Below are 15,295 nucleotides of genomic sequence, written 5' to 3'. Positions count from 1 at the left end.
AAATGTAAACGACTTTGACGTGCTTTCGAACTGCTAGGTTGGCAGGAGCAGAGACCGAGCAACGGGAGCTCACCCTGCCGCGGGGATTCGAACCGCCGACCTTCTGATCGGCAAGTCCTAGGCTCTGTGGTTTAACCCACAGCGCCACCCGCGTCCCTATTGTATAAGTACTGATGTAAAAAAAACCCCAGCATTTTAAAACTAAGAGCCATTATTACCCATGCTCAGAACAGATCTATTGAAACAATGGGTCTTCTCTTACATTGAATTACACCTATGCAATGTGGTGTTCCCAACATAAACACAACAATAGGAGCCAACTCATTGGGGCCAAAGTCCTTTCACCCTACCCCCCTAAAATATTTGAGGGGTCTGCTTACTTGGTTGTCCCCCCCCCCCCCGATTTCATTCAAGTTGGCACCTCAGAACGCAACTATAATTTCAGGACTAAATTCAGGTATGAAGAAAGCTAGACGAAAGTGGAATGGGGATAGTGCTGTCATTAAAATGAAAGATTTACAAGATGTAAATAAGGAGAAGGAATTTTATATCCCATTGACAAATGAATATATTTCCTGTCTTGATTGCCTTGCATCTCTTCCTAGAGAACAAGACCTGCTGTTTGTATTTCAATTCATTGGAAAACTCACACCCAGTGTACATTCTTCAGTGGAAAACTGTCGGAATGCAGGCAGGAACTTCCTCAGAAGGAAACACCTTAAGACAATAATCCTGAAAGCAATGTTTAAAGTTGATAGTTGCTATGGTGGTGTATCCACAAAAAGATTTTGACAAAAGGCACATATTATGCACCTTGACAGTAGTCTAGGTGTAGCTTTTTATGCTTCACATTTATAAGATAATCACATCAACTGTAAAATTTGGTATTTGCATATTTACCTATTTAAGGAGGAGTAGGATGGCCTCTAGTGGTACATATCTGTATAGAAAAAACCCCACACAGTAAACTTTCTAAACAAATCTAGATTTCTGATACAAAGGAAATACATTGGCTGACAACTATCATTACTTGTTTTTAGAAGAATTAGAAACTAAGTTCATTTTATTTTTTGGCATTTCTTTTGACATGTTATATCTAAATTCATGATGCTTTGTTTCTGCCACATGTTAATTGTGCTGCCAAACTCCTTGCTCTAAATACTATGGTGGGTTTTTTGTTTTGCTTTAAAGCGGATAATAATACTGAACTCAGTGGCCCACAAAAATTTGATGTCAAGTGAATAATTTATTCATTTCAGTATTAAAACTCTCAAGACTTATTTTTTCCTACAGAAAACGAGAAGGGGTGGGGAGAGAGAGAGAGAAAGCAACAGAGGGAAATGGCTCCATTTACAATTTAGACAAAAGTATTTCTTTTTTATTCTCAGATTGCCACTGACTATGGAAGTGCTGCTTAATGAAAATATATTAAAGTGAAAATATTAAAGAATCTACTGATAAGGATACCCTCCAGGTAAGGGCACACAGGTGTTAAAATAGGCATCTGCATGCATATCCCAAGCTAGATGATGAAATCTGTGAGTAAACCGGTGTTATGTGCTCAGTTTCTGCCTACATCCAGCTGTGCACTGCTGTGGATGAATACTGCCAGTGAAATTATTGGCAATAACACAACATAACTGTTTGAGCATGGGGTGGTGATGGAGGGAAATTCAAACCCCAGGTTCCCTAGAGCAGCCAGATGCTATGCAAACACTGAATTGAATTTCAGCTAAGGCTTCCCCAACATACTTTGATTCCTGAGATGGATAATGAAAGCTGACCAGATTTGTAGTTGAATCTTACTTCAACACAAGTAAATGAACAGTGCCTAACTCCACAGCAGCAGCTCTGTTCTCCATCACCTCATCACCATTGTCTTCTGCCCATCTCACATTTGCCGCCTGAGGTGGCTGCCTCATTTTGTCTAGTGGTAAAGCTGGACCTAACTTTGGCCCATCTATGATAACAGAGGGCTTACAGAACTTATAGGGGTTTATTTACATAAAAGTTATTTTTAATAACTTTGTGTTTGTTTTAATTATCAAGTAACATATTTGCAAATAAATTCTGAAATAAGTTCAAGCTATTTCACCATATTTAGTACATTATATTCCATTTCCAATGAATACATAGTCGTGTATCATCAAACCTTATCAGAGAACATTAAGGTCCAGTATTAGAAAATGTGATAATCAATAACCTGAAATCCAGACTGACTTTCCTCAAGTCCATATTCCTTTGTTTTATTTCCTTCCCAAAAACAATAATTCAGACAAAAAATGTAAAACCACTTTTCGGGATATCATTCACCACAAAATATAAGCCAATCAGATTCCTTTGGACATCCTAGAGAAGCAAAGTTAGAAAAATGACAAGTGAGCTATATTTCAGGCAATATATAGAAGGGGGGAGTAAGTTCAAAACATGAAGTGCACAACGTTCAAGTACAAATAAAGTTTTGTATAAGTGAAGTCTGCACCCCCCCCCTTTTATCTCTCCATACACACGAGTTGCCATTTCCTGACATACAATATCAGAAACATATCCCTTAAACACTTAAGTTCAGCATCTGCCATTCCCGGACAACCGTGGAAAAGACACACAAACATTAAACCTGCACTTCTACTCCTTCACATCTGAAGTATCTTTTACAGTTCTGAAAACTACTGAATATCCGAACTAGCTTTCTGGATATGATGTGTGGTGTGAGTTGCTAAGCAACTGATTTTACAGGCTTGGGAATCTAACTCTCTAACAGTTGCTGAATGACTGGGTAGTGGAATGCCTAAAACTGGCATCCAGGAACATTGCAATATTTTCAATAAGAAACCCCCCCTTATATACATTTATTGGCAGATGGGGCCAATGACAGAAGTATGGCCCCAAAGCAATAGTTATTGTCATCAAACAGCTAGTTTCACATCTGTCTGCTTCCCTAGTTCATGCACAATATCCCTCCCATCCTCTCTGGGAAGGGCCATAGCTCAGAGGTGGAGCATTTGGCTGGCACACAGTGTCAGCAAAGTCACCCAAATAATGCAGACGTTGTCCAGAGAGAAGAATAAATCCTGATAACACTTTAGTAAGGAAGCAGAATAAATACAGCTAATCAGAGCATGTGCAAACTCACTAAATATAATGCTACCTTCACCAATTGCTAAGTGATGCCTCCACCCCACCTTCTTTGCTAGCTGACTCAATGGCAACAGAATTAACACGTAAGCTGCAATCGGAATGATCCCTGCTGTTGTACTACTTCCAACATGCAAAATGTCCCAGCATCAATTCCTTGAGTCTTCTGTAGAGCCACTGCCAGGCAATGTAGATAATACTGAGCTAGATGGACCAGTGATCTGACTCAATATAATGCAAGTTCCTATATTCCATTCCTTTTCACTCATTTTCCAGCATAGTTCCAGGACATTGTGAGCTGTCACCCATTTTCCTCCCTTTTTGTTAAATCGGAGAGAATATTTGGAGGGCATTCTCCACGTTTGCTCTCTGTTTTGAGGGAGAGTGTGGGTAAAAAAATATACCTTTCATTGTGGACTTGGCTTTAAAATAAAGAGTGGTGTGTGTGTGTGTGTGTGTGTGTGTGTGTGCTGACAGACTAACCCCTGGCTCTCAAGAAAATTGCTATGAGGAAGACTAGAGCCATCAGCATTAGGCTTGAAAGCATTCATTGAAGGCTGAAGAAGAAGTTGGTAATATCACTTACACTTGAATTGTTCACACAGGGAATACAGACATTTGGGGAGGCCATAGTGCAAGGAACAGAAAATTCAGCACAATGTTGTCATGGGTTAAAAAAACACACACAAAAAAACCCAAGACTGAAAATGAGGAAAGACTGGCATATTATGAGAAGGGTATGAATGACAGCACAGTGTAGCTAGTAGAAGGAAACAGACTGTCTGGCAATTCTGGATAAAGCAGGGCATTACTTAGCAGAATAGCTCTTCTGCCAATGCCAATAGTAAACAGCATTTCAAAGCATCCTGGGGGGAAAGCCAATGAAGTCAAAAAATGCTGCTGTTCTGCCACAATATTCAAACTGATGCATTAAACATATAATGCAATGTCTTAGAAGGAATTTCTTCATTTCCTGATCTTTCTTTTTAATAAATGGACAGCACAAAACAGATTTCAAAAGCCAAGAACGTACAGTATATCACATTTGGAAAGAAGAACATTCAAGGAAATCAGAAGGATTTATTATTAATTTTTTTGTAAGGAGGTGCATTTCCTTGCAATGTCAAATGATAATTGGGCGTCTTGGTCACACACCCCAAATAATCAGTTGTTTCATTCACAAGGAGCTCCCCGTTAGAAGCAGGAGCTGGTACATTTGGTTTCTGCTCTCATACACTTGCTAAACATGGTTACTGAAAGCAGTGGCATAGCGTGGGTTGCAAGTGTCCAGGGCAAGGCAAGTATTCTTGCAAATATACCTGCAAGTCTGACCTTAGCACAAGAGTCTTCTGCCCTCTTGTGGTTTACCACAACTAGTATTCAGAAGCATTACTGCCTTTGACATAGGCAAAGCGTAACCATGATGCCTTGTAGCCTTATCCTGGGAACTTTTGCATGTTCTGTCCCCGGCATGAAATCCAACAAGGCTAGAAGATTCTTATGTGTCTCACATCTACTGCAAGTAGCAATGCAAAGCTTTTCCAAAACTGCTGTGTTTCAAAACTGCTGTCACAAAATGGCTGCCAAGGGAGCATCTGGAATAACACAAAATGGCTGCCACAGATGAGGCGGGGTAGGGTGTGCAAGCATGCCTCCCATGAGTTGTTCCATTAAACACTAGCAGTTGTACTCACAGGCAGAAGGTCTTTGCATTTTTCCTCTGTTCAGAATGGGTTAGAGGGTGGGTGTCCAATCCTGGCATCCAGTGAAATGTGTGTGTGTTGAAGAGGATTTTTTCAATGTAGGAGCAGTTAAGCTAATGATAACAGAAACTGAACAGGAAGAGCATTTTATCATGTATTGTGGTTTTTAAGATATATTTAATGAGACCTTTGTCGGCACCATAAGAAGTGCTGGTGGGCGCATTCATGCCAATGGGCACCATGTTGGTGATTCCTGCAGCAAGGTAATTGAAACTTTCTTCAGTACCTCCAATCTGCAATATTTCTCCACATTCATTCTGTGTCCAGTTTCTTTTCTCCCTACTCCCCCCGCTGCTTTGAATTGCTGAAAACTAACACTAAAAAAATGGCCCGCTTCTGTTAAATTGAAGTAGCCAGGCCTTACACATTTGCCTGGTCAACAAAGCAATTATTTCTGCTCATTGCTCTGCTGCTTTCCAAGCTGAAACCAGTGACCCCAGGATCCCTGAAACAGATAGTACCCTCTGGGTCAAAATACAGGCATAGCAAACTATTGCCCCAGCATGGCTCTGACAGATGATAAGCTAAAGAAGGTCTATGGCAGATACTACTATGACAGTAATGAAACAATATGAGTAAAGCTTATTATCTTCATTAATTTTCACTCAATTTCCACCATACTGGGAAGATATTAGTTTGCTAATATTGTCTGTCTGATTTAGGAAGAAATTCATCCCCTGAGCAAAACAAACAAAACTAAAAACAAACAAAGCCCCCTATTGATACCATGCTACCATCACATTTTCAAGTGATAAAAAGTTAATGCAGTTTTTAAATGCTTTATAATTGCTATCCTAGTGCAAATTATTTGTTTTTTATTATTGCTGTTTACCAAAGCTCATTGGCCTGTCAATTGGGGATCTTGGAAAGCAGTCTCCTGGGAACTGTCAGTGACATCAGATTACTTGTAATAAGCATCACATAGAAATTAAAATACATTTTTAATACATTCAGTTTCATGTATCCTCCTCATCCTCAAACTACATGCATCTCTACGAGGCAAATGCAGTAGCGTTAATATAAACTCTAGGCTCCAAGCTTGTAATGTTAGTTCCTTGAATAACATTAAAACTAGAAATTGGGAAATTCTCACTGGTATATTTGCAATTAGCTCAATATTTACAGGTTTTCTTCTGACTGGTAAGGAGGACACAATAGGCAAGTAATGGAAATCAACTGTTTCTTTATTCATATACAATGTGTGTCTCCATCTCTGTTCCATTTTCTTTCCTTGGCTTTCCTGTTTCTCCATTCTACCATGGTCTACTAGTGAGAGCCATCTGAAAAGAACTAGATAGAACTGAATAAACTACAGCTTTGAAGATTCAAAGCACCTCCCTTTTTCAAATCAAGAACAAAAGGGTAGTAAACTGGGATCAATAGTTAGTTACAACAGCCTCATATCTCTGCCACTTTTGTTGTATTCTTCTTCCTCCTGGTCAGATAATCATTTGAAGAACTGGAAGCCAGCATCGTTTCTGGAACTTTGTCTTGTCCTTCTTCATCAGTGTTGTCAGGGCCCTCGGCTTTCTGCTCCAAAATAAAGGCAAGCAGCCTCTTAATCTGCTTTTTGCTGGTCCTTAGTGAGGTGTTCCATTCTTGAGGATAACTGATCCCTCAGGATGTCTACATTTTGTAAATAATACAAAATCCTAGAAAGCCTTTTACTGATTTGTAGGATACGTTCAAATGAGATGGAATAATTTTAAATAAAATCAATCTAAGATTCAAAATAATTCATGAATTATAGTTGTTTTTTTTATGTTCTACATGCTATTCATATTAGTTTTGTTTGTCTTAAATGTGTTTATGAAGTGCCATATCAGAAGATTTGTATACTTGGGTGAACGCCAGACTGACAGGAAGACTAGCATTGACTTTGTGCCCTCTAAACAGTTCAAAAGATGATATTCATGACACTGAATATGCAGCAGCCCTATAAGCAAAGACTGTATCTGCTTAGAAACCTTCCCATGCTAGCCTTGGCAGAAATGCCCCCTTGTGCCTATCTTTTGTCTTGGTCTTCCTAATTGCCTCCATTCCTGTTCATTCTCGACTAACAAATAATAGTCGTAGTTAATGATATCCTGCCTTTCCTCCTGAAGGAAACCAGGGCAACTAGTAATAATCATACAGATAAATCCCTGTGGCTTCTTCATCTTCTGACAACTTGGCCTCCCCCTCTTCTCCCTCTGACCACAAATTGTCATCCCACCTCAAATTCCCTGGCTCTAACACTTCTTCTCCTGGGGAGTGTTTTGGGGGTTCACCAGGTGGTACCTCCCATTACTCCTCCACATCCAGCCAGTCCAAGACATAACTTAAATCCAACACTGTGTTGTTGTTGTTGTTTCATTGTTTAGTCGTGTCTGACTCTTCGTGACCCCATGGACCACAGCACGCCAGGCACTCCTGTCTTCCACTGCCTCCCGCAGCTTGGTCAAACTCATGTAGGTAGCTTCAAGAACACTGTCCAACCATCTCGTCCTCTGTCGTCCCCTTCTTCTTGTGCCCTCAGTCTTTCCCAACAACAGGGTCTTTTCCAGGGAGTCTTCTCTTCTCATGAGGTGGCCAAAGTATTGGAGCCTCAGCTTCAGGATCTGTCCTTCCAGTGAGCACTCAGGGCTGATTTCCTTAAGAATGGATAGGTTTGATCTTCTTGCAGTCCATTGGATTCTCAAGAATCTCCTCCAACACCATAATTCAAAAGCATCAATTCTTCAGCGATCAGTCTTCTTTATGGTCCAGCTCTCACTTCCGTACATCACTACTGGGAAAACCATAGCTTTAACTATATGGACCTTTGTTGGCAAAGTGATGTCTCTGCTTTTTTAGATGTTGTCTACATTTGTCATCACTTTGAGGTACTGAGGTACTGGGGGGGGGGGTTACAGTATCACAATTCTTCTCCACATGACTCAGATATTTTCTGCATTCTTCAGATTACCTTCTCATTCTGTTTACAGTCAGGTTTAGTTCGTCTTTTTATGCACACATGCCCTGCATTTACTCATCTTTTATACATCCTTTAATATGGGCAAAGCTTTGTTTCATTCAGATCTTTTTACCCTTTCCCCCAAATTATTCTCCCTTTCTTTTGAAGGAGAATAACAAGCATGCAAAAAATAGAACCTGAGGCCATGTTTACACACTTACTTCTGTCAAATAAAATGTGAACATGCTTTGTTTACAGTTCTGTTCTCACTGAGAGAACAGTTAAAGAGAAGAAGGAAGAATACAAACTCCTTTTTAAAGAGAAATTTACATTGCTCCTCTAGTATTCTTGTTGTGATTATCAGTGCTTTTGGGGGGCTGGAACTAATATATTGAGGTGCTGCTATTCATATATTGATAAAAGTGTCATTGGCGTCAGCACAAAATGGCTGCCATGAACAGTGGTGGAGGAATCTTCTCCAGCACCCGGGGTGGGACGCCGAGGGGTGGGGTGAACCATCTAGCAGTGCACGCATGATGTCCATATGGACTGTGCATGCGCAGCATCCCATACAGACTGCACATGTGCGGCAGCCCATATGGTCGCTGTGCAAGAGGCAGCCCATATGGATGCTGTATGGACGGCGTGCAAGAGCAGCAGCCCATACGGACGCCATGCGAGCAGCGCCCATACTAACTGCATGCGTGCCTTTGGCCGCTCTACAGCTGGGGGGGCAGCGGGCCATCTTGTCACACACACCCCAGAGTGGTGCCGGGGTGGCCCGCCGCTCTGCCTCCCCCTTATACGCCCCTGGCCATGAAGAGCAGAGAGAGAGACTGAGGCATAGAGTTGCCACTACAATGAGCACTGCCACATCACATATAAATCCCTGAAGGTAACAATCATCATCAAAATGGTTTAATTATTGATGCATTTTAAAGTTTTTAACTTGACTGGAAGCTGGCTTGAAAGCCAAGGTGAGGCATGCATTAGATTAGCCTGGGGCAACCAATGTGATGCCTCCAGATGTTACTGGACTACAAACCTCATCATCCCTGAGCATTGGCTTTGCTGGTTGGGGCTGATGGGAGCTGGAGTCTATGAACATCTGGGAACAAGTCACCAAGGAAGCAATCCTAACTCTCAGCCAGGATCAGAGGGGCTGAATGAAGCAGTGCTGCATCTGAAATCTGGCCACTTGTGCTATGGAGAAAGGTGTCTCTTCTATAAGAGTTCAAAAGAATAGCTGTAGAATGCCTTCACAGAAACCCACTCATCTACCTGATGACTGTTCAGTGTCCTAGTCAGATGGCAAGGCAGGGAAAAGGGTACCATTTTCTGTTTCACTTCAGGCAGAAAAATGTTTTGGGCCAGCTCCTAGTCCCAGTTACATAGACCTGAGCCAAAAAGGTTCAACAAAGAACTTTCAACTCAAGTCTAGCAAAACAAATCCACTCGTTAGCAGGAAACACCATCTTTAATATATTGCTTTTCATTCCCAATTAGACTATCGCATTGCAACTGAGGATCCTAAAATATGAACATGTATGCTTTAACCCATCACTCTGTCCATTAAAACTGCTATCACTGATCCCATCCATCAGTTAATCAACTAAACCCTTAGTTAGTTATTCTACTAATTAAGCAGATTAAGTTTGCAGCCCTAGTTAAGACAGATAAATAAATACAATATAAAATATAAAATCAGTGCAGAGGCTCAATGTAAATATCTGTTGTTTCATTGAAGTCAAGGCTCATAAAATTGTAAAAACATCTGCTGCTAGAAAAGAAAGCAAAATACTGCATAAATTAGGGAAAGAAGCTAAAGGGAGAGCATCATTAGTGTTGTGTCTCTGCAGTACGATGCTTCCTGCTCCATTTAGCACAATAGAAACCAGGATCAAAACAGCCTAAAAGGGAATTTTGGACTCCAAGGTGCAGTTTTTGTCTTCACTTACTTAGTCATATCTCTTATTTAAAATATTGGGCAGGAAACCTCTGGAACGAGGGGCAGAACTGAGCCTGTAGTTTACAATACACAAGACAAATGTCAAAATCTGGAAGCATCATGGAATGCAAGTTGAAAAAAACTCGCAACAAAAGAGCAGATTATAAAGAAACATCATATGTCTACAAGGCCATCTTTACCTGGGGGTGCAGGGCACCTGGGCGCCAAATTCTGGGGGGCACCAGGCACCCACCGCTGAAGCCGCCTAAGCTCTTAAGTATCTACCTCAAGGATGTCTAACTGGTTCACCGCGAGTGAATGCTGTCAATCGCGGTCTATCGCTAGGCCATCTCTGTTCTCTTTTGCGGAAGAACTGCAGAATCAATATATCTGGTGCCACCCCCTAGTGGTGTCTTTCATTTTCGCATTATCTCAAAAACGGAAGGCGGAGTTACTGCTGCCACTGTAGATTTGTTCACGTTAGCGGTTTCCGCTGTTCCCCTCCTTAAAAGCTCTACAACTTAGACTTGCGCCCCTAGAAAAAGCTCAACAACTTTGACCTGCCCCCCCCCCCCCACAGGGGGGCGCTGGGTGGATCTTTGCACCCCGGCAGTATATATGCTAAAGACAGCCCTGTATGTCAACATAAAATTCTGAATTTGCAAAAGTAACCAAATAAGAAGTATTTTAGTGTTTAAAATGCCTATTCATTTTGAGTGACGGGTCAGGGAAGTTCTTGGAAATGTATAACCTAGAATCAGAGCACAATTGTTGGAGCACAAATGCATGTCCCAGCCAGATTCTAGCTTTTGAATCAGGTGGTGGTGGTGGTGGGGAATCATTTCCCAGGGGCCTTGTTGTCTCACCCCAACCTCAGTGCATGTGCTTCACATGCCACCCACCGGCCACACATTCCTTGTGGAGGAATCCTGTGCCTGACCCCAGGTTGAAAGAAAAGACTCTCTCTCTCTCTCTAATATCACTTGTGCTTCTTTTCCAAATAATATAAGGCACTCTCTATAATCAATGCTAAATAGTGTTCAATTTGTTTATACAAAATATATAAAAACAAAACAATTATAATCACTTTCCTTAATGCCAATCAGTTGCAAAGTCATTGGCAATATGTGGGAAGGTAGTAAAATAATTAATGTGGCTCTAGAAATCTACGTGGGTGGATCCTCAAACATTTGACAGGTTCTCAAGCTGTGATCAGAAAGCCTACAATTTGATTGGCAGAGATGTATTACAGGCAAATTAGTCATAGATGTGAACTGTTTAAAGGATAATTAGAAGTACTATTTGAGCAAGAATGTTACTTATCTATTAAAGTCTGGAGATGTTTGAAGACCCATCACATTCATAGACTCATCTATTACCCCTCATGGAACACATTTGAAAAAAATATTTTATCTCCTTTTTAATGTTGTGTAGTCATGTAGACTTGATTCCAATTATGATTTGGACTTATTGGTGACAGCATATACTGTAGGTCTCTTGATATTAATTATGTGTCTTGTATGCATTTGTTTTATAAAGAAATAAAAGATGAAAATTTAATAAAAGTCCTCTTAATCGTGGTTATGTAGAATTTAAAATGGCTCTTCCCACTACAGTCTTCCAAACACAAACCATGACATGCTTTTTTAACTTTTGGAAATGGGAAGGGGGGAGGGTAAATCAATGTTACATTATACCCTTTGCATTTCTTCATTTATTCCAGAATAAGTAATCGTGTAAAAATTAGAACGGTGGCTGATTCTGTAATATCTACAAAGATCTCCAAAGAAATGCAATGACATGCAGATAACGTAATCTTCAAAGATAAATGATCCTTGTAAGCAACTACAGTGGTACCTCCATTTACGAACTTAATTCGTTCTGGAGGTCTGTTCTTAACCCGAAACCGTTCTTAACCTGAGGTGCTCTTTTGCTAATGGGGCCTCCCACTGCCTCCTTGCCTCCGCAGCGCGACTTCCACTAACATCCTGGGGCAAAGTTCACTACCCGGAACACCTGCTTCCAGGTTAGCGGAGTTCGTAACACGAAGTGTTCGTAAGGAGGATGGTACGTAACCCGAGGTTCCACGGTAGTGAATTCTTAATGATGTAAAATTTGGTTCTGCAACAAAATTTGTCTTCTGGCTCCTTTCATCTTGAAGTGGTAGTATATTCATGCCTTCATCAAAATGCTGGTCGAGTTTCTGCTTGTTTTAAACTAACATTTAGAATTATTCGTGAATTGTGTTCTCTATCACGTAGCTGACAAAATTCAGGGGAAAATAGAGGATATTTAAAAGTACCTGTTTCCTGTAGGTTCTTTTGTCCTGTAGTTCCTAACTCAACTTAAGGTAGATGAGATACAGAGTAGGTGTGTGAGGGTCTCCTGCTCATACCCATATTATCAGGATGTGTGCAATGTACAGTATATAAACTGGGCCCCTTACTGTTGTGGTAACTATCCTTTGGAATTCCCTCCTGTGAAATATTAGGTGCCATCTCTGTTGTCTTTTTGGTACCTACTAAAGACCTCTCTCTTCCAACAAGCCTTAAGTAGAGATGCTTCCCAGCCTGCATCTGTATGGAAATGTTTTTAGATGTTTTCGTTGTTTCATTGTTTGTGCCTTTTCTTACCTCAGAAGGTGGTAGACTCTCCTTCACTGGAGGTTTTTCAGCAGTGGATAGATGGCAATTTGTCAGTCATTCTTTAGCTGTGATTCCTGCATTGCAGGGGGTTAAATGAGATGATCCTTTGGGTCCACTCCAACTCACAGTTCCATGATTCTATCACTTAGCCTCCTTTAGGAGGATTAATGGAAGTGAGAGGTGGACCATAAAGAAGGCTGATCGCCAAAGAATTGATGCTTTTGAATTATGGTGCTGGAGGAGACTCTTGAGAGTCCCATGGACTGTAAGAAGATCAAACCTATCCATTCTTAAGGAAATCAGCCCTGAGTGCTCACTGGAAGGACAGATCCTGAAGCTGAGCCTCCAATACTTTGGCCACATCATGAGAAGAGAAGACTCCCTGGAAAAGACCCTGATGTTGGGAAAGATGGAGGGCACAAGGAGAAGGGGACGACAGTGGTTGGACAGTGTTCTCGAAGCTACCAACATGAGTTTGCCCAAGCTGTGGGAGGCAGTGGAAGACAGGAGTGCCTGGCATGCTCTGGTCCATGGGGTCACGAAGAGTCGGACACGACTAAACAACTAAACAACAAGAAGGAGGATTAATGAGATATAAATGTAATAAACAGAAAAAAGAAATAAAATAACATATCTATTTATCCTATTTCTCTCTCACGCACACAGATGTACACACAACTCCAAGAATCCTCAAACCGCTCTTTGTAACCCAAAGCACATACTACATTTAGAGTCAGCATCAAAGCTGAGAATGAAAGGGTTACATTTCATGTTCCATCCCTGCTTCTATTCCCATAATTATCACCACCTTCACTAATGCTATTTGCATTTAAAAAGAAGAAGAAAATCACAAGAACTTAAATGCAAAGAGTCATTAAATACCACATATACTTTGGCACAAGGTTACAAAAACAAATTTTGGAGAATTAGGTGCCAGCCTTAAACGTTGGGCAAGTCATGGTATTGCCTAAGGTGCTGCGATGCTTTTGAACAAGTATAGTGAAGAGGATCCCTGCTTCCAAACCGAAATCATACTTTTTTTATTCTTCTTATTCTCTTAAATAAAAGAGGCAATATAGACCGGAAAATGGTCTCCAAGGGAACCTAGAGATTAAATGCAGTCCAAAAGCTTCCTAGAGGTAAACTTCAGGTGATTTATCTCAAAGCCACAAAAGTGGCAGAGCTGAAGCATTCCCTCATTAACGGTCCTATTATATTTGTGATGGTGAACATCAGAAGTGAAACATGTTGACTAAGAACCATGTTAGCTTCCTGCTTCACTGATTTTGAATATTGAAAGTGCCAGTTTAAAATAATTTTGGGGGTAAAATACATAATAGTCTGAAGTGATAGTAACTGGCTGAAGCCAATCTTCCAAGAAAAAATATTTCAAGATGATATGTGCCACTTTAGAGTAAATTGCATCTCTTCATTTTCAGAGGGACTCATATAATCAATTATAAAATCAGTGAAGGGATTTTTTTTTTTTTTTGAAGAAAAGGGAATTATTGCATCTTAGTTTGAAACAGGCCAAAATGGCTGGAAATCTGCACTAGCTAGTGTTTCCCGGGGATTGCTGTCTTTGTGTCAATTGCCAAAATAATGAAATCCGCATAACCCTCATTTTATTTCTCAGAGATAGTTTGCCTGAATACATGGCACATTAATTTCTTGATTTTTTTTTTTTATATACCCAAAGGTTTTGTTAACTGTTCTTAATGCTTGTGGTTTCTTCAGTGCAGGGGCAGCCAATGTGGCGCCCTCTAGAGGTTATTACAAGTCCCATCAGCTCCATCATCTTGCATAAAATCCTGTTGACATAGTAAATAAAAGAAGATGTTGGTGGCTAAAAATAACTAGGTACAGTCTGTGGTATTACTATGTCGCAGAAGAATAGGCTTCTGTAAGTTTTCTTAAGGCATAATTATGAATATCATAGTCTCCAATAGCCATGAACACGCCAGCACCTTCACAAAAACTCTTAAGCCATCATGGCGTCTCACTTTCTCATGAATATTCCTGAATTGCCAAATGCAAGCCTTTCCTTCCCCCACCTCAAAAATATTCAAATTTCTTTCTGCCTTTCCATTCTTTGCTCCTTCCATTTTCTGGCCTTTGGACCCTCATTTGCATGCTCTTATGAACTGCTCAGCAACATCACACACAACAGGGAGGGACTGCTCTGTATCCAAACCTCTTAGGTCCCTGCCCAGATTCTTTGCATTGCTGCACTGCGTTTCATTGCTAGTTTCATTTGGGAACTGAAGTGTCACTGAGTCACTGTCACCTGTGTGTGTATTGTGGGCATTTCCTCTCTGGCTCCTGCTTTGAGAGAGATACAGAGATATCTGATCTTGCCCCTGTAGCTTCAAATGAACCAGACTAGATTCCTAGATAGGAAGGGGGATTTGAAAAAATGGGGAAGGGTTCTTCTTCCTGCTTGGCTTGTCACGTGGACAGGAAAAAGACACTGATTTCTCCCATGTGCAGAATTGGTGGCGCCTTCTGAAATCTGATGAAATCTCCCCATTTTATACATTTCTGAAATCTGATGAGTCTCACCATTTTGTGCATTTGGGTGAATCAGAGTCCCAGGGCAGCTGTGTGGAGGGGATGCCTGGGTGGGGGAGTGTCTGTGCAGCTGAACCATCCAGGATTCACCACTGGGGTGCTGCAGTTGTTTACACGTTCCTAATTTGCTCAGAAGCTTGAAAGACCAAAAAGGGGAAGTTCATGTTTCCCTGAACTCAAAAGTTTATATGTCAAAGTCTCCTATATAAACATTGGGATACCTCATATCATGTACCTGCACAATTACAACAATAATGGTTGTTCAAATTTACCATGCTTCCAAAATACCCATAAAAAC

At 40.8% G+C, this 15,295-nt stretch overlaps 1 long non-coding RNA gene across 1 annotated transcript in view; it reads left to right on the top strand.

Annotated features, from left to right (window-relative positions):
• Positions 1-1,389: 1,389 nt before the first annotated feature.
• The window catches only part of LOC310742587, a 93,993-nt gene continuing 80,087 nt past the window's right edge, over positions 1,390-15,295 (top strand). The window contains exon 1 of the long non-coding RNA XR_014538586.1: positions 1,390-1,474. This is a non-coding gene — a long non-coding RNA (uncharacterized lncRNA). The remainder of the gene's footprint in view (positions 1,475-15,295) is intronic.

Source organism: Podarcis filfolensis, assembly GCF_964270895.1.
Source record: "Podarcis filfolensis genome assembly, chromosome: 9".
Taxonomy (NCBI): domain Eukaryota; kingdom Metazoa; phylum Chordata; class Lepidosauria; order Squamata; family Lacertidae; genus Podarcis; species Podarcis filfolensis.
The sequence above is the reverse complement of the archived record's forward strand: the minus strand, read 5'-3'. Positions and strand labels throughout refer to the sequence as shown.